At 37.7% G+C, this 26,998-nt stretch overlaps 1 protein-coding gene across 3 annotated transcripts in view; it reads left to right on the top strand.

Annotated features, from left to right (window-relative positions):
- Positions 1-26,998, top strand: part of MGAT4C (MGAT4 family member C) — a 756,879-nt gene that overhangs the window by 483,073 nt on the left and 246,808 nt on the right. For 2 of the 3 annotated variants that reach the window (XM_060413995.1, XM_027967190.3), the window contains exon 1: positions 7,199-7,386. The exons of the other annotated variant lie outside the window; for it this stretch is intronic. The gene's annotated coding sequence lies outside the window, so the exon portion shown is untranslated. Of the gene's footprint in view, positions 1-7,198; positions 7,387-26,998 lie in introns of those variants that run through there. 3 annotated transcript variants of the gene reach the window in all.

Here is a 26,998-nt window from a genome sequence, read left to right as displayed (position 1 = left end):
AACATTGTTTGCATTTTAAAAAGCAATATAGATGTTTTGTGAAACAAAATAAAACCATTTATTTTGAATAGATTAACATCTGAAATGTGGTTGGGATGAAGCTTTTGGGCATGTGTTAGCAAAAAGTTGTGTTTCAGTGACACATTTAAAGATGATTTAAATAATTCTTGCTTTTCACTTGGTAACAAGTACCCTTAATCACTTGGGCTTCCTAGGTGGCTCAGTGGGAAAGAATACACCTGCCAATGTAGGAGACAAGGGTTTGATCACTGAGTCCAGAAGATCCCCTGGCCAAGGAACTGGCAACCCACTCCAGTATTCTTGCCTGGGAAATTCCATGAACAGAGAAGCCTTGCGGGTCACAGTCTGTGGGATTGTAAAGAGTTGGAGTGACTGAGCATGCATGCACAGTAAATCACTTATTCCTCCTAGAATGAAAAGTTTCCTAATATAAACATTCATGCATGTAAGTGTTTTATATACTTTTCCATATTGCATTTCTCTAATAATAATGATAGTAACAACAAGGCAAAGGAGAAAAGGAAAAATAAACCCCTTTGAATGCAGAGCTCTAAAGAATAGCAAGGAGAGATAAGAAAGCCTCCCCCAGTGATCAATTTAAAGAAATAGAGGAAAAAATAGAATGGGAAAAATTTGAGGTCTCTTCAAGAAAATTAGAGATACCAAGGGAACATTTGATACAAAGATGGGCACAAGAAAGGACAAAAATGGTATGAACCTAACAGAAGCAGAAGAAATTTAGAAGAGGTGGCAAGAATACACAGAGACTACACAAAAAAGATCTTCATGACCCTGATTACCATGATCGTGTGATCACTCACCTAGAGCCAGACATCCTGGAATGTGATTCAAGTGGGCCTTATGAAGCATCACTACAAACAAAGCTAGTGGAGGTGATGGAATTCAAGTTGAGCTATTTCAAATCCTGAAAGATGATGCTGTGAAAGTGCTGCACTCAATATGCCAGCAAATTTGGAAAACTCAGCAGTGGCCACAGGACTGGAAAAGATCAGTCTTTATACCAATCCCAAAGAAAGCCAACAATTGTGCTCATCTCACATGCTAGAAAAGTAATGCTCAAAATTCTCCAAGCCAGGCTTGAAAAGTACATGAACCATGAACTTCCAGATGTTCAAGCTGGTTTTAGAAAAGGCAGAGGAACCAGATATCAAATTGCCAATATCCACTGGATCATTGTGAAAGCAAAAGAGTTCCAGAAAAACATCTACTTCTGCATTTGACTGTGTGGATTACAACAAACTGTGGAAAATTCCAGGGAATTTTGGGAATTCCAGGGAAGATGGGAATACCAGACCACCTGGCCTGCCTCCTGAGAAACCTGTATGCAGGTTAAGAAGCAACAGATAAAACCAGACATGGTAAAATAGACTGGTTCCAAATTGGGAAAGGAGTATATCAAGGCTATATATTGTCACCCTGCTTATTTAACTTATACGCAGAGAACATCATGTGTAACACTAGATTAAGCATTTCCAGGATGGACTAAGCACAAGTTGGAATCAAGATTGCCAGGAGAAATATCAACAACCTCAGATACACAGATGACACCACCCTCATGGCAGAAAGTGAAGAGGTACTGAAGAGGCTATTGATGAAAGTGAAAGAGGAGAGTGAAAATTTTGACTTAAAACTCAACATTCAAAAAACTAAGATCATAGCATCTGGTCCCATCACTTCATGGCAAATAGATGGGGAAATAATGGAAACAGTGAGAGACTTTATTTTCTTGGCCTCCAAAATCACTGCAGATTATGACTGCAGCCATGAAATTAAAAGACGCTGCTCTTAGAAGGAAAGCTATGACCAACCTAGAGAGCACAGAGCACATATATATATATATATATATATATATATATATATATATTTAACAAACATGGTGCCATTCCCCCCTTTTTTTTTTACTTATTTACTTTCTTTCTTTCTTTCTTTCTTTTTTAAGCGAGACAGCAAAAGAGACACAGATGCGTAGAACAGTCTTTTGGACTCTGTGGGAGAGGGAGAGGGTGGGATGATTTTGGAGAATGGCATTGAAAGATGGATAATATCATATAAGAAACGAATCACCAGTCTAGGTTCGATGCAGGGTGCAGGATGCTTGGGGCTGGTACACTGGGATGACCCAGAGGGATGGTGTGGAGAGGGAGGTGGGAGGGGGTTTCGGGATTGGGAACACATGTACACCTGTGGCAGATTCATGTTGATGTGTGGCAAAACCTAGATAGCATATTAAAAAGCAGAGTCCTTTGCCGACAAAGGTCCATCAAAAACCTAGTCAAAGCTATGGTTTTTCCAGTGATCATGTATGGATGTGAGAGTTGGACTGAAAAGAAAGCTGAGCATTGAAGAGCTGATGCTTTTGAACTGTGGTGTTGGAGAAGACTCTTTGAGAGTTCCTTGAACTGCAAGGAGATCCAACCAGTCCATCCTAAAGGAAATCCATCCTGAATATTCACTGGAAGGACTGATGCTGAAGCTAAAACTCCAGTACTTTGGCCGTCCGATGGAAAGAACTGACTCGTTGGAAAAGATCCTGATTCTGGAAAAGATTGAAGGCAGGAGGAGACGGAACGCTAGAGGATGAAATGATTGGATGGCATCACTGACTTGATGGGCATGAGTTTGACCAGCTCTGGGAGTTGATGATGGACAGGGAAGCCTGGTGTGCTGCAGTCCATGGGATCGCAAAGAGTCAGACACAACTGAGAGACTGAACTGACTCAAGAGATGAACTAGTGTATTGAGAGTATTAGTGACCACAGAAACAGAGCTGTCATCTTATGGATAAATAAGCAGTGGGTCTATTGTTGATGGCTATAAGATAGAGTAAAATGCTATATTCTTAATATTTTTGGCTGCTCAGAGTATCTAGCAATATTCACAATAGTTTAAACCTTGTTTACATTTCTAAGTCCTGCCTGTAAAATTATCACCTGAAAGATATGTTCATTTCTTCTAAAGTTAGCATTAACCTAAACCTTATTAATATGTAGGCTGGGAAACATTGGGAGGTTGGTTTCTCCAGTTTAATTAGCCTTGAGTGCTGATTTGTTTTGATAATATAAATAATTAGTTTAACCACAAAATTGATGTAACAGAAATAATTGTCAGGCAATTAAATACTGAAATGATTTCAACTCTTGGGAAATATATAGTAGTATGTAAGGATAGTAATAAAATTGAGATACAGTTGGGCTGAAGTACATCAGACCAAAAATCATCTCTTACTTGATTTATCAAAAATAATTTTATAGATGCCACATTGTTCATATTAAAAAATTCACTAATATAAATTTGCTACATTTATTCCTATTGTTTTTTTTTTCCCTTTATAATAAAGTTTTACATGTTTGCTAATGTTAAAATAATTGTTCTTTGGAATTCACAAGTTAGCAGGATATTTTAGTGGGAAGAATGTAATAAATAATAAAACAATGTTGGTAAATTCAATATAAAATGTATGTGTAAGTTTCCTTTTTTATGAAATTGGAATTTTTTTTTAGCTCTGGAGAGAAGTATGCTTTCCTTTTCTACGTGCATATGATAAATAATATAGTCCAAAAAAGACACCTTTATTTTGCAGTCCCTTAATGGTTTAAAATTTTATGTTTAGGTTTTATTTTTTTATGCAATCAGGTTGTATTTTTTGCTAATACTATTTTATGATAGTGGTAAGAATTTTTATGTCTTATCATAACTGTTCACATCACATATTGGCAGTCTTATTTTTGGCTTTAACTCAGACGTATATGCAGACTGATGTTCAAGTATCATTAGTCTTTCTAAAAGGACATACTGCAAATAAATCAGTGAAAGGCCCTGATCTTTACTATATCTGCCCTTCCTAAAGAATCACTATCAAAGAATTACTAAAACTTCATAACTTCCACTCATCATTAATTTCAGATGATTACTGTCTACCGTAAGGAAATATACTGTTTCATTTCTCATATGTAGAGTACCCTACTAGAGTAATACAACTGATTTCCACATATGATATATCATTTCTAAATTTATCTGAAGGTTCCTTGAGTGTCTAATTAAAATTATTTGAAACTAACATGAATTCTGTCCTAATGAATTGGAACAAAATTTAAAATTAATTATATGGGGTAAAGATTAATTCACTATTGTTAGCCAGTATTATTTTAAAATGTATCTGCTACATTTTCTTTCTCCCCTATTCATTCTCTGAGGGATTACATTATACATTATATGCATTTACTTTTCTATTTTGTGCACAATTCAAATATTTATGCTTTCACATTTAACAAGTGAATGCCCTTAAAATTTATGATGTATTAATTAGTCCTGATCTTGTGTAATGTGTAAGAACAGAAATACATATTCATAAAAATCTTATTTACATATTTTAATAACATAAAACTAAGGGCCCTTTACCAAGGCATTAAGTTATTAATGAATCGTGTGAAGAGTGTGGGTATTTGATCAAAGTGTTTTCAAAGCACTAGGGATATTTCTATTTCTGCCTTCACAGTGTCTGATGTGGATGTGGCATGGCATCACCCAACCCGATGCAAAATAAAATATGAAACATTATAATCTGAGTCACCAGGATATACATCTAACTTAAAAGTTAACTGGATGACATATTCTAGTTAATTTTTAAGATAAATGGCCACCATATATATGGCCTTCCCTGGCCTCTCATATGGTAAAGAATCTGCCTGCAGTGCGGGAGACCTGGGTTCCATCACTGGGTTGGGAAGATCCCCTGGAGAAGGACATGGCAATCCACTCCAGTACCCTTGCCCGGAGAATTCCCTGGAGGGAGGATCTGGGGGGCTACAGTCCATGGGGTCACAAAGAGTCGGACACCACTGAGCAACTAAGAGCACGCGCGCGCGTGCGCACGCACACACACACACACACACACACATATGTATAAGCATGTTTTTTATGTGCAAAAAGATATAATCTAATTTTGCTAGTTATCTATCTCTGCCATTAAATATTTAAACTATTAAAATTGTATATAATGTATAAAATGGAGGGGCACAGTTTATTTCATAAATAATTATTTTCTCCATGACATCATGACATATCTTCTTAGCAGTTACAATGTCTAACTATTATCATTTGTCTACCAGAAACACTAGTTGACATTCCCATTGTCTAAACTCATCTTCCTTATCTGTAATTCAACTTTATGCCACTTTGCATGGCAATGAATGTTTTTTAATACACATTTCTATCTAAACTCCCATGTTTTTAGGCAGAAATAAATGAACAGTGTCTTTCATGTTGGCCCAAAGTATAGTTTGATAATCTTCTCAAATTTAGATTTGTGCACTTGACTAGTATGATTAAACTCCAAATAATAGCAGAAAAGTCAACAAGTTCAAAAGGAGACCACTGAGTGAATCACTGATATAAATCAAGTTAATCTGCAACATTACTTTCTAGTTGAAATTATAAGAGCTTAGGATAATTCTATTTCTTAACTATTTTGAAAGTACCGACTTGAATATTCATTTTAAATTACCCAAATGCCTTTAAAATGAACATTTCATCTTTTACATAACAACAGTAATATTAATTGCATCTTATATTTATGTAATAGTTTTTATTTTACTTAATATAGTCCATACATTATCTCATTTAATCCCTATATCAACTTTTTTGGTGTAAGTAACATTGTCATTCTCATTCTATACATGAAAGTTATTAATTTTCTGAAGTTCTTACAGATAGTATGTGATAGAGCAAGGATTGGAGACTGGGGCTTTTGAATCCAAATCTAAAATTCTTATCCCTATACCAGTATTAACTTGCTACTAAGAATAATCAAATAAACTAGTAGTCATGAAAATCAGGACTTGGAAGGAAAATTTGAATTGGTCGCCCACGAAAATGTCTTTTCATATATTTTCAATTTTTAGAATTCTCATTGTGCCATGCAATAAAAATAGTTTTCTCTCTTCGGAAATGTGGAGGAATTATAAGAACTCTTTGTCTTGAATCCGTTATTCAGAAGGACATGAACCAACATAATGGTACACAAGGGCACTGTTGGTGACCTTCCTTTCCCTAAAGATGGGGGTGGATGCTGAGAATTTCTCTCATTCTGTCTCCAGGTGGGTCTACTATTTGCATGCTCCTCTGCACAGCTGTCAAAGGGCTTGCCCCGGGATATGACTGGACTGGATTTAGAAGGAGCTGGTCATTGAATAGCTCTGGTAATGCTTGCATCTCACAGTTATGCGGCTGACAGCTCCTTTTGGTGGGGAAAGCTTGGATATATTTCAAGGTGATTGTAGTTTTGTCCCTCTGGCAGCAAGCTGCTGCAACCAGCTTAGCCATTATCCTCCTCTCCCACTGGATTTAAGCCTAGGGAGAAGTCTGGGGCTTTTGTCAGAATAGAGGGCAAGGGATAGATAATTATCCCCCATTTGCACTCAAAGAGTACTGCACTATATTATAAAGTAGCCTTCAATTACTGAAATGGGCTTGTCTACAGTTCCAGTGACTTATAAATTAGTCTTTGTAAAAAATAAAATTTAGATTTATTGCTAGTGATGTTGTACTTTTAGTATCTCATACTTTAAGCTTTATTAAAAAAAACTTTATTTAACATGTAACATTTTTAGCATTTAGAGAGTAATATTTAACATTCAGAGATCAATATATATTTTCATTTCAAAAATTTTATTAGATTTTGCAGTACACGTGTCTACCATGACCAAATTGATCAAAAGCTCCACGGTGCAATTGTCTGTCTACACTGTAATTTTTCTCAATTTGACCCTCAATCTCCTGGGGGCAGTTCTGTAAAATCAATGCAAAGTAATTAGAAAATTTTAAATTCTAGATGTTGTGAATATATCAGTTGTCTCCTTTAATATCCATTCAATGGAATACCTTTTATAAATACTATTATTTAATAAACATATCTGGAAAATAAAATTCCCATAGATCCTAATTAATGATGTAAATTTGCCTTAGCATATTTGGGGAAAGTATTTTCAGTTTTCTATTCTCCAGTAGCTCAGCATCACTTTCACTCCCCTTTTGAGCAAAAATTATAGTCAGAGATGAGCATTTCAATTTGCAGCTGACAGTTTAGGGTTAAGATATGATTCCAGGTAACAGAAGCCAATGAGAGTACACCCAGTTGATGTTTGTGACATCATCTTCCAGTCGGAGTACATAGAAGCGCTGAGGTAGCGTTCAGTTTCAGCCCCAGTGCCATTATGATGGATGTTTACATCTCTTCATTGAGAGCCAATTATCTCGCTTTTGTGTGAGGCCCAGGGATCACTCATGCTGCCAGGCTGCACGGAGCACTGTTGGATGTAGCTGAACCAATTGTTTTCTCTGTCTCTGGTAAGAGCCTCTTCTGTTTTACCTTTTCTTTCAAAATAAGGGTAGATGTATGTAACAGGGGAAACTGTGAGAAACTAGTGTCGGGGTTGAAAAGGCTTACTATTTGGTAAGCTTTTAATCAAAGCACTGTTCAGCAGCATTAAAAGGAAGTGTGGATTTAGCAAAATCAATTTTAAAAGAGCATACTAACATGCACCTGGAGAACTAATTTGCAGTAGAAAAAGAACAGCAGGTAATTCAGCTTTTCCTTCAAAAAAGGAAAGTAACTTATATTATGAGATTATTATTTTGAATGTCTTTAAATATATGTGCATATGTATATACTCTGCTCCATTGCCTTATAATTTGCTGTTAGTAGCAAAAAGTAGAAGTAAAGCTGGTCAATCAGATAGTGTTGCTATAAATTTAAAATGAGTTAAAGTTTCTAATTGTTGAATGATAGTTCTTTGGAACAGTTTTTGAAAGTTGTATCTATATGGGAAAACAGAATTTACCAAGGAAGCAAAGGCTTTAGCTTCTGAAATGAAGTTGTAGTACTTTATAACCATATTTATTATTTGTAGCCTAAGGAAATAATGCTAGCAAATAGTGTTAAAAAATGGTGTTTTTTTTTCTGGAATTGAAAGATGTTAAAATCGTATATTTCATTAAGTGCTTTTGAATGCATAACAAAATTATATGTTTTATTTATCTGAAAAATATTTAAGTCCGGAAATTAAAGCTTTCAATCATTTAATTATTTATTAGTAGTGATATTTACACCTGGGGATCCTTACGGTATTGTAGCAAAACAGATATATTTATAGCTGTTGAATTACTATGGCCATAGATAATTAAATCTGACAGGAATCCTGAAAAATCAAATACAATAAAAGCTTTTAATTGAGAATTTTCACATGCTACCAAATGAATTCAGAAACACTTTTAACTCCTCAAATATTATCTATTATCACAGTAGAAAGCAGAAGACTACTGTTATCTCAGAGTTGAATGATATTTACGAGATGAAGACACAGAAAAGTGTAAATAGCTGTTATTTACTAGAAGATGTTGTCTTATTTTAATAGCATCTCCACTTGTTCTAGGGTAATAAAACTTTTGAATAATGACTTGTCCATCAAGCTGTGACACCTTCATGTTTTCCAGATTTATTTTTACTCTCCTTTAACACAGAATATTTCTGCCTATGCAAACCAGTAATTTGGACAATTAGAAATCAGAGTTTGGAGATGCTCAGTTTGTGCTTGGAGACAGCAGGGACTTCTCAGCGATGTCACACTTCTCTCTCTTCTACCAGCCCAGTCCTGTTTGTCAGTGCTTGACATTACTGTTGTTCGACTTGTCTCCTTCAGTCAATTCAGGTCTGAACAAAACTGAATTTATAGAAAGTGTCAGACATGTATTAATGGAATCTAAGGAACTGAGATTGTTGTCTCAGTCAGGACAATTTATAATCAACCAAACTGCAAATGCTTATAAGCATGATCTGGGGTTAATTTTTTTACAGGGAGATTTATGTTGGCCTACTCTGTAAATTTCAAAAATCTACAACTGGGAATCCAAAAGTTTTGATAGGATGAACTTGAAATCCTGATCTACAGCTTCAAAATGATTTTTTTTTTTTTTTTTTTGCCATTAAGTACTTCAAAGTAGAGTTGAATAACTCAGAGGTATTGACTGTCTTTTTCACAGGTGATCAATCTTGAGTATGGTAAAGCATTTGTCTCCTAACACTTAATTCTCTTAAAACCTATTTATATCATCTGTCAACAATGGAGAAAATCATAGCCAATTAACAGCCTACGCATTTAAAACTCTATTTCTGCTGTGTATAAATGCTTTCCTCAGTGGTACAGTCTCTAATCACAAATGCACTGCTTTGGTAGTGATTACAGTTTTAAAAGTGTTCATCTCTTTGTTTTCCTTTGAACAACTTTGTACAATATGAATATCCCTGATATGACACCTGGATGGTAGATTTCATTGACAGAAAGGTTTTGCTTTTAATTTCTTTTTAAGAGAGGACATCAAGGGGATTGTAGCGATTTTCCATGCCACAGATCCCTAGGAAGGAGTCTTGGTGCAGGGCAACATAGGTGAAGGATGCCTGTGCTACATGCATGCTTATGTTAGTTACCTCTGTTCCAATACTTATGTTTTTTTTAATCTGCGCTTTATCATCTTGTATCATTTTGCATTTTCCTTCTCCATATTATCTTATCCAATTTTTGTAAATTGCGTAGCAAATGAATGTTACTAAGTGACAGGTTTTACCAATTTTAAGAAGAGATGGAGAAAGTGCACAATGATAAAAAGATTCCTGTTATTTCCTTCTGAAGTTCTTTGCATTTCCAACAGGCTGAGGGTGATATATTGATTCCTTTTGAAAATTGTTCCTCATGTTATGTTATTACTTATTCCATAATAACATTTTTGCCTTTTAAACACCTTAATCTTTTCCTACAACTTAGTTTATATTAGCACCTTCATTAGTGTCTTTAAATTATTGAATGCATGTTACCATTTAGTTTTCTACTTTCTCAGTTGAAGTATTTGTAAGTGTGATGAATTCTTCACTTGCCTTAACAATGTGAAATTCTGGACTTGCATGGCCAACTCTTTAGTGAAAAGCATAATTTTGTAACCACAATGTCATCTTAGTGTAGGCTTATATTAGCATGTGAATGTATGGATATTTAGGTGTATACATTGCATGCATAAACATAATTCTTACAAGTATCTTAAAAATTTAACAGTTGTTTATATGGATATACTATCATTTGTTCTTAACATTTGATATATGATAATGCTATTGATACCATGGTACTAAGAAAACAGAGACTAACAGGTTTTAACTTATTGCCAAGATCACCTACTCAGTACATCAATATATGAAGAAGGTGCAGAAATAGGTTTTCAAATTTTAATGCCCCAATCAATCAGTATCTTTTTTCTTTCTCTCCTTTCCTCTTTCCCTCCCTCCCACCATGTATCTGGCTATCTAACTAGTCTACTACTAGTTTTATTTTATTGTCTACCCTATGTTATGTACTCTTTAGGTGCTTGGGATTTATTTATAATTGAACAATATAAAAAATCATTGCTCTTATTCATGTTTATGTTTTTCTGTCTGGCAAGCTCCACTCTTTTGAATTACTAAAAATAAGAGTGTATTTAAAAAAAAAAAAAGAGTGTATTTCAAGGTGTGGCTGAAAAAAACACAGAGAACTTGCTAGGAAACAGGAAACATTAATTAAAGGATGGGCTTATTTGCATTTCTTATGTATCTATGTATCTTTAAGTTTGCAGGTATTTTCTAACCTAAACTAGATTTGCAAAACTCCAGATATTTTGAAGGAAATGGCAACCCACTCCAGTGTTCTTGCCTGGAGAATCCCAGGGATGGGGGAGCCTGGTGGGCTGCTGTCTATGGGGTCACACAGAGTCAGACACGACTGAAGCAACTTAGCAGCAGCAGCAACAGATGTTTTGAAAATGTCTGTTGGTCATTTTATAACTTATCTTTTATTCTGAATGTGATCAATGCAACTTTACAAAAATAAAATGGTTTAATTACAATAGATTCCCCAAAGAGCATTTTAAAACAAAGTTATCTTGTACTGCAGAGCATATTCAAGCACTCAAACTTTATATTTATCCTCTATAATAAAGTTCCTGAGGATTATAACGTATTGAGTTTACAGTTGTTTGGCTTTAGAGTTTAGATAGTATAAATTGAGTGAGAAATGGATGAATTTTGTCTTTCTTTTTATTAAAAAAGTTAACAATATCTTCCAAATGATAGTAGTCTGTGTTTGAATAAAGCAAAATAGAGATAATCTGAAATTTAGCACCCATTTTTCAATAGTTTGGCATATATTAATTCTAGTTCCTAGGGCAGTTGAACTGAAAGTAAGATTTACTACCTATTGAATTTATTTACAGATGCCTAGTGATTTAAAAGAAAAAAAAAAGAGGGGGAGAGAAGCCAGAAATCTGGCCTACTCAAAGAAAATCAATCTGCACACAGAACCTACCAGTTGAAGATAAACCACTTTTAGATGGTATCATTTAATTAGCCAGTGAAGAGTCTATCTAGTGACATACACGTAAATTGTAAAATAACTCCAAGTTGCCTGCATGAACTTGATTTAACAATTTTTTTTGTTTGTTAATATTGGATAATAATAAAATTATATCACTGAACTGAACTTAGTCTTTTTGCTAATGTGCATGTGAAATGCGCAGAATGAGGGAGTAAAATTAGAATGTAATAATAGCATGCATTAGCTAAATTCAAGAGATATTAAGCCATACATGTTTTGCCAAGACAGTGTGCCTTGAATTTAGCTGATTTTATCTAATAATATTCCAGAATTAGTTTTGATAACATTTATGATAAATAAAATGTAAACTGACATCCAAGTGGGTGTTTTAAATGTAAGAAGGGTCTACCAAAAGCAGAGGATTGTTTTGTAACACTGAGTATAAGGACAATTTTGGTCCCAGTCTTCATTCAGAAGTGCCCCTCTGCCGTTATGCTACGGCACACTGTAACTCAGAGGTGTACTGTAGCATTTGAATCAGTGTGAAAATGTATTTTTCCTAGAATAGAGTATACATATTAGTACTGCCAACTCAGAACTGTGTGAAATTTATAATGTGGAATAAAACATGATAAAATCTCCTGTAATTGATCAAGAGGCATGATGGAAAGTTCAGTTCCAGCAACTGTTCTCAATTTTAAGCGCATGAGAGACTATGAATGGGTGAGCAAATAGTTCGGCTTAGCAGGTAATAGCAGATGCTCTTCAAGATAATTTTTGTTTGTTTCTGTATTAGTTTTGTAAGCACTGTGGTAAAAGTATGGTTTCTGGGAGCAGACTACCAGAGTATTAATACAGTGTCTTGCTTCCCCTTTTTCAGGCTTCGGTTTCTACCTATAAAAACTGAGGGAAAAAGAATTATCCACCTTATAGGGTTGGTGAGAAAGTTTTGTGAGCAAATCTTACGAGCACTGGGAACAGTGTCTGGCATATAGTATGTTTCTAATCAGTGTCACCTCCTTTTAGGATTTTTATCATTACTGACTTGTTTAGTATTGTGTGTGTGTGTGTTTATGTGTGTGTGCGTGTGCGGTCATCTTTTAGTTAATTCAGAAGTTTCATTAAAAACCAGTTTTACAAGCAAACTCTCTGGTATAGCACAAATGGAAAAACTTTGGGAACTATTCCTTCTATTGACTGTTTAAAACTTGATACTGATCTCAGAGGACTTTAGTACTAAATGTATCACCTTATCCACCTGCAATGTGAAAGATCTGGGTTGGATCCCTGGGTTGGGAAGATCCCCTGGAGGAGGGCATGGCAACCCACTCCAGTATTCTTGCCTGGAGAATCCTCATGGACAGAGGAGCTTGGTGGGCTACAGTCAATGGGGTTGCAAAGAGTCGGACATGACAGAGCAACTAAGCACATAGCCTTATCACTTATTATATATGAGATTTTTGATGTCTTTGATTTCACATTTTTAATAAAAAATGAATTATATAAAAATGTATTAAATAACATTTAGGAGATTTTTCCTTGCCTGGAGAATCCCAGGGACGGGGGAGCCTGATGGGCTGCCATCTATGAGGTCGCACAGAGTCAGACATGACTGAAGTGACTTAGCAGTAGCAGCAGCAGGAAATTTTTCTAACTTTAAAATTGCATGATATGAGATGTTGCATGTGTGTGTAGACACACACATATATGTATAAACATACCTATGTGTATTTAACTCAAATGAAAAATCCTATAGATTTATATTTTGCTTTATTTGCCTTTCTTTTTAATTTTATTATTTGTTTTATTTTATTATTTGTTGTGGGTTGGTTAGTTTGAAACTTGTAATTATAAAAGGTTTTGTTTATTCTGATATTTGTGGAGGTCAGCACTCTCCTTCTTTACAACAGCTCATGCTCTCACTTGGGTGATGGAGTGGTGATAGAATGAGGCTAAAGTCCTTTTCCAGCTAATGCCATTCTGAATCCCTAACACCCTGAAAGGCAAAATAAGTGTGTTTTGATTTTTTAAGTCTCTCTGTGTGTTATGTGTGTAGATGTTTTGCTTTATTTTAGTGGAATGTGCCTAAACTTACATTAAGAGAGATACAAATAGAAAAAGATTAAAAAATATTAATTTATCTTCAGTTCACAATTTTGTAGAGTGAAGGTGTTAATATATTGGTAAAACATTTTTTTAAAAACCTAGTCATTTTACTAAGGCATTTTTTTCCCTTTACTTATAAATGCACTGGCTTATTCCATAAATTCTTTGAAGCATAGACAAACAACTCTTGAGCACCTATTACTTGCCAACAATGAGCAAACCACTACCAGTGCTCTGAAAGGGCTCATGGTCTAGAGATCAACATATAATTGAATATAAATAATTACAATATATTGTGATAGTGTTATAGTAGAGATATGTACAGAGTGCTGAGAGAAAATTGACAAGTGACTTATTCTATTAATACCTGCAAAAAAAAAAATCAAAACTTTTCCAAAAGAAGCTATCATTTTAGGTAGCTTTTTAAAAATGAGTAAAGAATTTTCCAGGTGGAGATCATCAAAGGCTATTTCCTACAGAGGGACCTCCAGTAAGGATGGCATCCCCACCTGTGGGAGGAGAAAGCACAGTGTATTCAGATAAGGACCAGTGTTTGGAATCACTGGAGGCAGGGACCAGGAGAAGCTAAATAGCAACTAATTATCAGAACAAATGCTGGTTGTAAAAAGCCAGTAGGGACAACCTGGTCATAACCAGTACAACCTGATCATAAAGGCATAAGTACAAGTCTTGGCCTGAAGGTTAAATTGAGTTGTTGTTGTTGTTGTTGTTGTTGTTTTTTAATTTAAATACTGTAGAAAGTCTATGGTGAGATAGATCACTATGGTTTTGAATAAATGCTCCTGGAGAAGGGAATGGCAACCCACTACAGTATTCTTGCCTGGAGAAATCCACGGAGAGAGGGACCTGGTGGGCAAAGAGCTGGGCATGATGGAGTGACTAAATACTTTTATGCTGGAATGCTTTCTAAAAGAGGTAAGAAGCAAAATTACCTTGGGATTATTTGAAATAGTCTGACCCATCAAAGAAGAAGAAAGGGCAAAAGAATCTACCTCATTAAATTTTAAATAGCATTATTAGATTCCCCATTCTATTAATTTATTTTAAAGTATGAGTGATATCCAGTAGGGTAACTAATTACATAAGAATACTGAAGAGGGTCACACAAAACAAAATTGAAAAGTGTATCAGAGTTTTGGAAGGAGTCCCTGAGTTACTCTTGATGATACTGATCAAACATCAGCTAAAGATAGAAAATGTCTGATCCTAAATGACCCAGTGTTTCCATAACTGGCTAGCTCTAAGCTCAGGGGAATGGATTCTCTCTCATCTGATGACTCAATTCACTCTGCGGTGAAGTCTCTCAGTCGTGTCCGACTCTTTGCAACCCCATAGACTGTAGCCTGCTTGGCTCCTCCAACCATGGGGTTTTCCAGGCAAGAATACTGGAGTGAGTTGCCATTTCCTTCTCCAGGGGATCTTCCCGACCCAGGGATCAAACCCAGGCCTCCTGCATTCCAGGCAGACGCTTTAACCTCTGAGCCACCAGGGAAGCCCAATTCACTGTACTTATTTTTAAATTACTTAACATTAAATAAAAGCTATTTGTTTTTCAATTATTTTAAAAGGAAAAAAAATGAAACACTTTCATTCCCTTCTTGATATGATTTAGGTGGCATGTAATGTGTACTAAGGGCTTACCTAGTGTCTCAGCTGTAAGGAATCCACCTGCCAAAGCAGAAGATGCAGGCTAGATCCCTGGGTGGGGAAGATCCCCTGGTGAAGTCAATGACAACCCACTCCAGTACTCTTGCCTGGGAAATCCCATGGACAGAGGAACCTAGCAGGCTACATGAGGTCACAAAAGAATTGGACATGACTTTGTGAATAAACAGCAGCAGCACCAATGAAGCCATTAGAGAAGCGGTGATCCAGGAAAGGAAACATTGTAGGGAAAGTGAAAAGAATATAACAAAAGGATCCACTAGCATACAGTATTGTGCTAGTTAATCATAGGGAATGTGGTAACTAAGATTCCTCTTCACGTACTGAATTCCTGCTCATCATTCAAATTGCAATGAAAGAAATACACTGTTAAGGTAGTCCTCCTTGAGTTCCTTGGCCAGGTCAAATTTTTCCATTATAGGCTTTTAAGAATAATATTTAACATGTACAAGAGTTGCAGGATTTTTTGATTAATAAAAATTTTTAATTGTAATCTTCCCAACTAGACTTTTAATTTTCATGAAAATGATGGCCAAGCCTGTTTTGAGTCATCACTGATTCTCCCTCATCTAGCATAATGTCTAGTGTAAGGATAGCCACTAAATAAAAAGTATAGACACTTAGAAGATAGAAAAAAAAAAAGAATAATACTTTTCCAAGATAAAAACAAAGGCACTGAGATACTAGTGGATCTTAATAATAAAAAGGAAAGTTGAATGGACTTTCTGAGAGTATTAAAATAATGGATTGGTCAAAACTCATTCCATTTACCCTGTTACATCTTACAAAAAACTCAAACAAACTTTTTGGCTGACCCAATACTCGCTCATCTCTGCAGCCTCTTCATCACTGATATGTGGATGACTTATAGGGGGTACACTTGAGCTGCATGTCAAACAAAAATACTATCAATGTCTACTTGTAAATTGTGATATAAATATAGCAAAAGTCCTTTGGAATACAGATATTTGTATACGAATACAGATATGATGAAATGTAGACCCTGTAAAGGTTACAGAAATTGAGTAACCATATGTACAACTTGTACCAGGTATAACTAGTTTTACTGAACCTAGAAAAAAGTATAATTGAGAATGTTCTGGCCAACCATATGAAAGACAGCAGAAAGGCTCAAAATACAGGGAAAAAGGAAATTGTACTTTAAACTGAAGAGAAGGTCACTGGTGGCTTTAAAGAAAGTAGCTTGAGATGCTAGGCAGCAAAGAAATTGATTGTTAGGAATTGAAGTCATGTTCAAGCAATTTAGAACTGAAAAGGAATGAAGACCTGCTAGACAGAACTGTCAAATAATGACTTCTTCCTAAATGGAAAAAATGTATTCCATGGGTAGATGTGTGAAATATTAAGTAACATTTACCCTTTTAAACTGGTCTTCATAACTTGTACCAAACATATACATAAAAAGTAACTACATGTTGTACACCATTGTTGTTATATTTAAGACATCATCATTGTTTAAAAAAAAAAAGGAAAACAGCATATCCAAAATGTAGAAAATTGTGGGGATTATTTACTCAGAAGTTAATTTATTCTCATAAAAAATTGTTTTAATTAAAGCTTTCTGTAAGCATCTTTATAGACAATAAGCAGCTCTTGCTTTGTAAGTAAATACATGAATAAACCTCCTGACAGTAAGACTTGAACCCTCCAAAAGGGCAAAAAATATTCCAAAAAAAAAAAAAAAATCAATCTGTACCAGGAAATATCTACAACCTGCTATATAGAAGAGCTCCCATACCATAAGAGGTTGGAGAAATAAGCTGAAACCCCAAAAAGAGAAAGATATGTGGTGGATATTGGTTAAAAAATCTGTATGATTAGAGAATAAGATGAATGTAAAATAAATGTAAATACATAGAAAATTTTGTATTTTGATATATGCAAAAATACACATTTAACATTAGAAATTTTTTTTCAAAGTTGGCCACACATTGAGCTATTTATTCTGGTATCTCTGCAATGATTATAGAAATCTTAAAAAGAGATTTGTGATTTGCCTAGAACAAAAAACATTTTGCTTAATTTACTTGTTCTTGTGATTTGGGGAAGGGTCAGGGTATCTTTAAATATTCTAGCTAGGGGAGAAATGAGATTTCTCCTCTTTCCAAAATAGTCCCAAAAAGAAAGCAATAGAATTTGACTACTAACTCTAGCAACCTACAAGAGAGGAGGATGTGCTGCCGCAGATTCAGAGAACAGCAAGGTCAAAGAAGGGTTTTGAAATTAGAAAAGCCCACAGTACTCTGCCTAGGGAAAACCATGGCCACCTCAATGTAAAAGGATGTTCTCTCTATGTTGTTTTGTAGTTAGACTAGACTCCAGAAAATCTAGAAGCAATCTGAGGATTCTTGTGAAATCAAAAATAAGAAAAGTCCAAAAAGAAAAAAGGGCAAAAGATGGTGTCTGAGGTCAGAGAAGTGGGAATCTAGGCAAGGTGACTGACTTCAGAGACAAGATTCTTATTTTCAAAAAGTCTAGAGAAGTGGCCTCATGGTGGAAACCTAGCTTGATAACAAGGGACCTGAGAACTGGGAAAGGGCTAACTTGTCCTCACTTATAAGCAAAAACTCAAGGACTGTGTGGAGGTGCTGAGGTCAGAGAAATTCTAGAATCTGGGGTGGATTTGAACCTATAGTTTGGCTAGATGGCTCCATCAGTGAAGAATAGAGGCTTGACTCGAAGCCCCATTATTTAGTCTATTCATTTGAGCTACTGACTAGGGTATGAAAGCCAAGGGTTAAAACTGTGTGGGCTGTGAAGCCAGTCAGGTATGCATTAATTTCTGGCTTCACCATTTACCAGTGGTACAGTCATGGGCAAAGCATGTTACCTCTCTTCATCTCAGTTGTCTTATCTGAGGGACACTGTGGGGATCATATGAGATGATATTATATAATATATATCATCATATGAGATGATATTATATTCATTTAGCACAATAATGGTATCCTGTTCCTGCTGGATAACTACTGGTACTTTATTTTTATGACTAACCTGTAAACTCTACACATCAGTTCCATTGCTCCTCAAACTCACCTCTGGTTTAGGTACATAGGCCCTCTACTTGGAGCACTCTGTGTTGTCAATTCCTCTTCATCCTTCATGTCTCAGTTCAGATGTCATTACTGGCAGAGTAGAGAGATTCCTTAAGTCTCTTTTGCAATGGGGAGGCATCTCTCTTTTGTGCTTATACAGCACCTGTACTTTCCCTAGCATGTATTTTAATTGCCATTTCCTTCTCTGTATCTCCCATTAGACTCAAAACTCCATATGTTTGGGGATTTCATATGTTTTATCTGGGACTTCCCTTGTGGATCAGCTGATAAAGAATCCACCTGCAATGCGGGAGACTTGGGTTCAGTCTCTGGACCCTGGTGGATCCAGGGTAAATCAAAGGGGAGTCGACATGGTGAGGAAAAACGTATTTATTTAGAAATATAAAAATAGATTAGGAAGAAATATTGTAGTAGGAAAATTAGTGGAGAAATGAGGCTGAATAACTTGGTTTACATGGAGAACTAATAAAGTTCCAGACAAGGAACTTGTGCCATCTGCATTAGGCCACCAGCACCTATTTGAATAGTGGAGGGTGCCCTGCCTTGGGCTCTCTCTCTCATGGATCTTAGAAGCTGGGGCAAGTAAGTAGACATGGCGAGCCTCCACGCCCCAGATGGGAATTCAGCCAGAAAATAGAGTAAAGAAGACACAGGGGAAACCAGTCTTTCCAGTGACTGGCCCATCCTCTATTGTCCAGAAAGGCCTTTTATACCTTTTTTTGTACATAAAGATCAATGTGTAATACAAAATTATGCAGTGTCAGCAGCCCTGACTCTTATCGAGACCAGGCTTTCTCTCTGCATACCTAGTTGTATACACAAGTCTTAGATGATTTACATCATCTTCTGGCCAGAAGGCCAATTAACATTTTACGGCCCTTTTTTGATAAGGGTTTGTCAACCAGAAGACTTATTTGCCCTAATAGTGTTGTTCTTCCCAAAGTCTGGTGCCACTCTCAGAAAGCACTAAATAAAGTTACATTCTTACATAACAAAGACACAACAATTTATAACAATGAAAGAAGTACAGTGATTTATAACAAAGAGAAAGTTAATTAACTCAAAAGTCTAGTGTTGCTAAAACTAACATCAAAAATTACTATATTCCTTTTTCTATATCCCAATTACATTGATTAATATCCTTCAGGTGCCTAAAAGATAAAGAATATGGAGGCCTGGCAGCAGTCATTGACTCAACAGTGAAACCTATCACCAGTATAATTTTTAGCTTTTTAGAAAAGGCTCTGTATCTTTAAGATGCTTTAAGCTTCGTGCCTCTCTCGGTTGGGGGCAGTAAACAATTCACAAGTTGTAAGTCTGGGCAGACCGGTTAGGTAAGTTAGAAAGTCATCAAAGGGGTTTAAACTGAGACATTCTTTTTATATGCAGGAGACTGTTAACTGAAGCCCTGAGTTAACTTTTTCCAGAGAATGTCAGAAGAGTGGAAAGCACAGTACAATAAAGCAGGCAGACTCTGGTTTTGGGGGGTAGATGTTCAGGAAAACCCAGGGGGAACCTCTGAAGCCAGATCATGCCTTTGCGTTTTGTCGGGCTTCCTTCCTCATGACCTTTGCCACGGGTGAGATTCCTCATGCTGGCTCCTGGCACTCTGGGTTGGGAAGACCCCCCTGGAGAAGAGAACTGCTACCCACTCCAGAATTCTGGCCTGGAGAATTCCACAGACTGTATAGTCCATTGAGTCAGAAAGAGTCAGACCTGAATGAGAGACTTTCACTTTTCCTGGTAGCTCAGCTGGTAAAGAATCCGCCTGCAGTGCATGAGATCCCGGTTCAATTCCTCAGTCGGGTAGATCTCCTGGAAAAGGGATAGGCTACCCACTCCAGTATTCTTGGGCTTCCTTGGTGGCTCAGGCAGTAAAGAATCCTCATGCACTGTGGGAGACCTGGTTTCCATCTTTGGGTCAGGAAGATCCCCTGGAGGAGGGCAGAGCAACCCACTCCAGTATTTTTGCCTGGAGAATCCCTGTGGAGAGAAGAGCCTGAGGGTGCAAAGTCAGATGCAACTGAGTGACTAAGCACACTACAACATGTTTTATCCACTGCTGTTTCAGCAGTGCTGGCATAGAGTAGACCATTAAATGGTGATTAAATGAATAGATGGTGAAAGACCCCAGACTTAGATCCTTTAGGAAAGCAAGAATCTGAAAGGAGTTTTCTATTACACTTTAATTTAGGGGCTGGTAATTGGATAATAGAACTACAAGATCTGAGGTCCTTCAGAAGGTTGCAGTGGGTCTCACTCCTGTTAATCCTTGGCCGTCTCAAGATGAAAGCTTGAGGTATTGTGCACAGCCCAAATGCTGCCATGTCAGTCACCATCTTCCTCTTTCTAGTTGGTGTAAACATTCCTGAGAACCAATCAATGAAGGATAGCCCATCTTCAGTCAGAGCAAGGCATTCTGGGAAGCACCCTATGGATGCTTCACTTGTGTGTATGTGGGCACACCCTGTGCAGCCCACTGCTCTTCTGAGTATTCAGACGCCCTCCTCTTACATTTATTTTATTTTTATTAACTTATTTTGACTGTGAAAAAAAAAATGTTTAAACTCTACCAGCATTGCTACCTACTGGAATCAGTTTGGGAACTTGAAGAATGCATGCAGAGCCCTGAAGAGCTGCAAATAGAAGTCACAGGGACAAAGCTAGGCTATGGTCCTCTTTTCTTCTCCTTGTGTTATGTTCTGACTGCCCTGCAGGAATGTAGCAGTCTTTTAATGCTCTGTGACAAATTACCCCAATTCTAGATGCTTAAGGGCTTCCTAGGTGGCGCTAGTGGTAAAGAACCTGCCTTCCAACCCTGGAGATGTTAAGAGAGGTGGGTTTGACCCCTTGGTCAGGAAAAGCCCATGGAGGGGATTTGCATGGCAACCCACTCCAGTATTCTTGCCTGGAGAATCCCATGGACAAAGGAGTCTGGTGCGTTAGAGTCCATAGTGTAAGGAAGCGACTTAGCACACTTGCACTCACGTATATAGATGCCTAAAACAATAGACATTATCGCACCGGTTCAATGGGTCAATGATACAGGCGCAGCTTAAACAGATCCTTTGCTCAGTCTTAAGAGGCTGCAATAAAGGTGTAGCTATGTGCTTTTCTGGAGTTTGGTTTCTGTTTCAGGCCTAGGTGGTTGCTGGCAGAATTCAGTTCCTTGTGGCTGTAGAATTGAGGTCCTTATTTATTTTCTTGCTGGCTGACAGCTGGGAGCCACTCTCAGCTCCTACAGCTGCCTGAGTCCTTTGCTAAGGGGCTGTCTCGACAGGGCTGCTTAGTTTCCCAAAACAGTAGGGGAGTCTTTGCTAGAGTCTGCTAAGATGGACTCTTATGTAACAATATAATTGTAGGCATAACACCCTATCACTTTTGCCATAGTCTATTGGCTATGCACCAGTCACAGGTTATGCCCATACTCAAGTGGAGGGAATTATACAAGGATGTGACTCTTTGAGGGTCACCTTTGAGGGTCACCTTGGGATGTGTCCACCACAGGGAGCACTCACAGGATATTCTGAGACCTCTATGTGACTGTGAGCCACCATTACCTAACCCCTTAAAGACTTTCTACAAAACTCTCTAAACTTACAAGAGGCCAGGCTCACAGGAAAGAGCTAATTTTGAGCAAGAAGGTGGATCAGTAATCAAGAGAAACTGATCATTAGAGCCAGAAAAATGGCCAATTGCCTCCTCCTAATTTGCTCAAGAAGGAAAACGTGTAGCAACACGTACTTAACCATGGGTCTGGGAGCTAGGGCAATAGCTGTCGGGTTTGACTGTCATTAGACATTTTACATTAGGGATTCCTATTTTCAACCCATTACGAAGAGGACAGTTGAGTGTCACATGGCCAATGTCCTTACTTGGGGCCACCACTGTTGTTTCTCTGCTTATTAAAAATTGGGGCTTCCCTCACAGCTCAGTTGTTAAAGAATCTGTCTGCAATGCAGGGGACCCCAGTTCGATTCCTAGGTCAGGAAGATCCGCTGGAGAAGGGATAGGCTACCCACTCCAGTATTCTGGTCTGGAGAATTCCATCGACTGTATAGTCCATGGGGTCACAAAGAGTCGGACACGACTGAGCGAGTTTCACGTCACTTTAAGTCAAAATACCTGACAGTCTTCCAGTTCCTGGGCTCCTTTAGTAGCTAGAGTCAGTTTTCCTCCTCCTACTTTGCTGAAAGCTCTGAGGGGCCAGTAAAACCCTTAAGAATCTGGGAAGGGAATGTGTATGTGTGTGTGTTGAGCGGGGGTGACTGCCTTTCATAAGCTATTGCTGAGGTATGTGTTAGTCTCTCTGTCATGTCCAACTTTTTGCAACCCCATGGACTGAAGCCTGCCAAGCTCCTCTGTCCATGGAATTCTCCAGGCAAGAATACTGGAGTGGGTTGCCATTCCCTCCTCCAGGGGATCTTCCTAACCCAGGGATCGAACCCAGGTCTCCCACATTGCAGGCGGATTCTTTACTATCTGAACCACCAAGCATTTGCACACAACTGGGATTTGTTGGCACAGCTCAACTTTCAGCATTCCCCTTCCACTTTTCTTCTTCATTTATTCTTTCTACATGCCTTGAAATATCCTAATATTTTATTCTATTTTCCCTGACAATAAAACCAAATCAGTAAACTGCTACTGCTGCTAAGTCACTTCAGTCGTGTCTGACTCTGTGTGACCCCATAGACAGCAGCCCACGAGGCTCCCTCGTCCCTGGGATTCTCCAGGCAAGAACACTGGAGTGGGTTGCCATTTCCTTCTCCAATGCGTGAAAGTGAAAAGTGAAAGTGAAGTCGCTCAGTCGTGTCCAACCCTCAGCGACCCCATGGACTGTAGCCTTCCAAGCTCTTCCGTCCACGGGATTTTCCAGGCAGGAGTACAAAGGCCCTTGAAATTTCAACTCCTAAGTCAAGTGTCCTGATATACAGAAACTACAGGATTGAAAAAGAAGTCACTACATGTGGAACACACAGGAAAAGAAATAGTGGAGATGATAGCAACTTTTGAGAATCTAAGAAGGCCATCAGGGCTTCACTCAAACATTTAAAATAGAGAAATGAGGCAGTTTCAGGTGAAAGAGAGGTTGAACCTGCAGCAGCATCAGTGGTTGGCAAAGACAGCTTTGGGAGTACTGTGTTTTTTGCATTTATCTTGCGGACTTGTAATGAGAGGGGCTTTGCTACATGTCCTCTACAGTTCAGCTGAATGGTTCCATTGCTGTGATCACCTTGGACAGTTCACAGCGTAAAGAGGAACAGGCCTAACTGAAGCTTGAAGCCCTGGAGAAAACTCAAATTTCACTCAGTGATCTTTAAATGCTCTTCCTAGGATCTTACGAAGCTGTAAAAGACTCAGTCAAAGGGAGATACCTGGGTGATTTGAGGGCTAGTAAAGAGAAGAGGGTAGGCATTGAAGTCAGAATAACTTCGGAGACACTGGGAGGCTAACATCAGTAACAGGCACGGTTTCAATTTCTTCCTGTCCCTCAGTCTCAGGTGATGTGAGGGCCGGGTGGCCCACACATGTTCTGTAGGACCAAACTGACTAGCCCGGTTAGTCAGACTGAAGTGAAAGGTCTGTCAGCAGGTCAGAACAGGCTGGGTGGCCATGCGGGAAGACACCTGCAGTGAAGACTGGGGAAGGTTCACTTGGCATTTGGGTGACACTTTGTTGAGCGCTTTCTCACATACAGCGGTCAAGCTAGTCTAGGATCTGAGATGAGCCCTGGCTCAACTGCCACTGAAGATTCATGTCTGCTTTTCACTGCCTCTTCCTCTTGGGAAGGATAGTTCTGGGCTAAAGGAGGTAAGGGATGGTCTTCCTAGACTTTCAAGAGTCAAATCTTGACTCAGTCTGATTACTATGAGGACCAAAGTAACTAAGCACAGTAATGAATTATAAGCTATTGAATGAAGTAAGAATTTATGAGTCCATATCAATAATAAATAAATAATAAATAAATAGAGGAAGAGGTATAGCCTTTATTTACATTAGATTCAGAGGACCAACTAGGAAATGGAAAGAGTAGAAGTTGCAAAATTGTCATTTTGCTTCCAAAATAGTTCCAATAGATTGGATCAAACAAATCACAATTAGATGCAATATCTGGGCTGGGGGGTTTGATGTGGAGCAGACTATCTGTATAGCTGTAAAATGTCTCATAGAGACTGTTTCTCAGGTGAAAGGAAGAACAAAAAAATCATTACAGTGGGAAATCAGGCAACACCTTGACTGTTGTTTTAATTTTCAAAATTAACATCATCAGTGAAAGACAGATGGCTGTTAGGCATCCCCAGATTTGATTCCCAGAAACAAACAAATTTATCTATGTATTATTTTTGCCTGGGATCATCAATCTAAAACTAATCAGGAAACATCAGACAAATCCAAAACAAGAAACATTCAAATAAAGAAGAGACATTGAGGTTTTTATTTCTCAAAACTACCAATGTCATGATAATCAGAAAGGTACTAACATGATTCAGAGTGAAGGAGGCTGAAGAGATATAGTAGCTAAATGCAATCCCCCATCCTAGACTAAAGGATATTTTTTGATCCAAATACTTTTGTATTGTGGACACTTATTATTTAAAGTATTATATCAGTATTATGCTGTGTGCTAAGTCACTTCAGTTGTATCCGACTCTTTGTAACACCATGGACAGCAGCCCACCAGGCTCCTCTGTCCATGGAATCCTCCAAGAAAGAATACTGGAATGGGTTGCCATGCCCTCCTCCAGGGGATTTTGCCAACCCAAGGATTGAGCTCTTGTCCCTTACGTCTCTAACACTGGCTGACAGTTTCTTTACCACTAGCACCACTTGGGAAACATTAGTATTAAATTTACTTAACTGGAGAATTTTAGTGGGTTATGTAAGAGAATATCATTATTCTTAGGAATCAAAGATCAACATATTTAGGATTAAAGGCCATGGTATGTGAAACTTCCTTCAAATGATGAGAGAGAGAAAGAGGGAGAAACAGGTGAGATTAAGCAAATAATAGGGTAAAATGTTAGTAACATTTGAATCCAGGTTAAGAGTATATTGATGTTCTTTATACTATTTTTATTCCTGCTTTGTTGTTGTTCCGTCACTAACTCATGTTCCGCTCTTTGCACATGAGTTGAGCATGACTCATGGAGTGCTGGACTGCAGCACTCCAGCCTTCCCTGCTGCAGTCCAGCACTCCATGAGTCATGCTCAACTCATGTGTAAAGTCCTTCACTGTCTCCCAGAGTTTGCTCAAATTCATGTCCAATGAGTCGATGATGACATCCAACCATCTCATCCTCTGTCACCACCTTCTCCTCCTGCCCTCAATGTTTCCTAGCATCATAGTCTTTCCCAGTGAGTTGGTTCTTCACATAAGGTGGCCAAAGGATTGAAGCTTCAGCTTTAGCATCAGTCCTTCCAATGAATATTCGGGGTTGATTCCCAGTAAGATGATTGGTTTGATCTTGCAGTCCAAGAGACTCAGGAGTCTTCTCCAGCACCACAATTCAAAAGCATCAATTCTTTAGCACTCAGCCTTCATTATAGTCCATCTCTCACATCCATACATGAGCACTGGAAAAATGAGAGCTCTAACTCTATGGACCTTTCTTGGCAAAGTGATGTCTCTGTTTTTTAATACACTGTTTAAGTTTGTCATAGCTTTTCTTCCAAGGAGTAAGCATCTTTTAATTTTATGGCTACTCTTTAAAAAATTTTTCCATTGTGCTGCATGACATGCGGGATCTTAAGTCCCTGACCAGGGATTGAATTCCCCTGCATTGGGAGCACAAAGTCTTAACCACTGGACTGCCAGGGTAGTCCTTCTTGCTACTTTTTTAAAATACAAATTTAAAGTTATTACCAAATGTAAAGTTCATAAATGAGTTATCCAATATATATTTCTAAGTTAAAAATATCTAGTATGGTGTATTTATTTGCTCTCTCATGTGTTCGAAAATGAATATAAACACTAAGACACACACTCTTTAATATTTATGAAAGTATCTGGAAACATACACATGACAAGAAAGTGTTGTTGACTTTTGCCTCTGGGTCAGGGACTGTGTATCTGGATGGGAGAAAGACCTAGTTTTTACCATATAACCCTTTTGTAATGTTGAAATTAAAAAATATATGTACCTTTAAAACTGAAAATGATAGCTTAATTTAATTCAGTTTAATACATGTTAATTGCTATGGACATGAGTCTAGGCCTTAGAAATATAGTGAAAGAGCTTCTTTTGAATCGTTTGACCTCAAGTAACACATGCTCTACTTGAAGAGATGAGGAAAAGATCTTTTAATCAATGAAGAAAGGCAGGAAAACTGAGATCCTGTTATTAAAACAAAATAAGGGGGAAAGAAGTACAGAACCATGTTGTACATCTGGATCTCCCACTGTTTTAACTGCACCTCACCTGAAACATTTATACTTTATTTTTTTCACTTTGTAAGAAATTAAGTAACATTTTCCCCACTGCTTTCTACATAAGGGTGTTCTGCTGCTGCTAAGTCGTGTCGGACTCTGTGTGACCCCATAGACTGCAGCCCACCAGGCTCCCCCATCCCTGGGATTTTCCAGGCAAGAACACTGGAGTGGGTTGCCATTTCCTTCTCCAATGCATGAAAGTGAAAAGTGAAAAGTGAAAGTGAAGTTGCTCAGTTGTGTCCACTCTTCGAGACCCCATGGAC

The sequence above is a fragment of the Ovis aries genome, chromosome 3 (assembly GCF_016772045.2).
Source record: "Ovis aries strain OAR_USU_Benz2616 breed Rambouillet chromosome 3, ARS-UI_Ramb_v3.0, whole genome shotgun sequence".
NCBI classification, from domain to species: Eukaryota; Metazoa; Chordata; class Mammalia; order Artiodactyla; family Bovidae; genus Ovis; species Ovis aries.
This window is presented reverse-complemented; position numbering and strand designations above follow the sequence as displayed.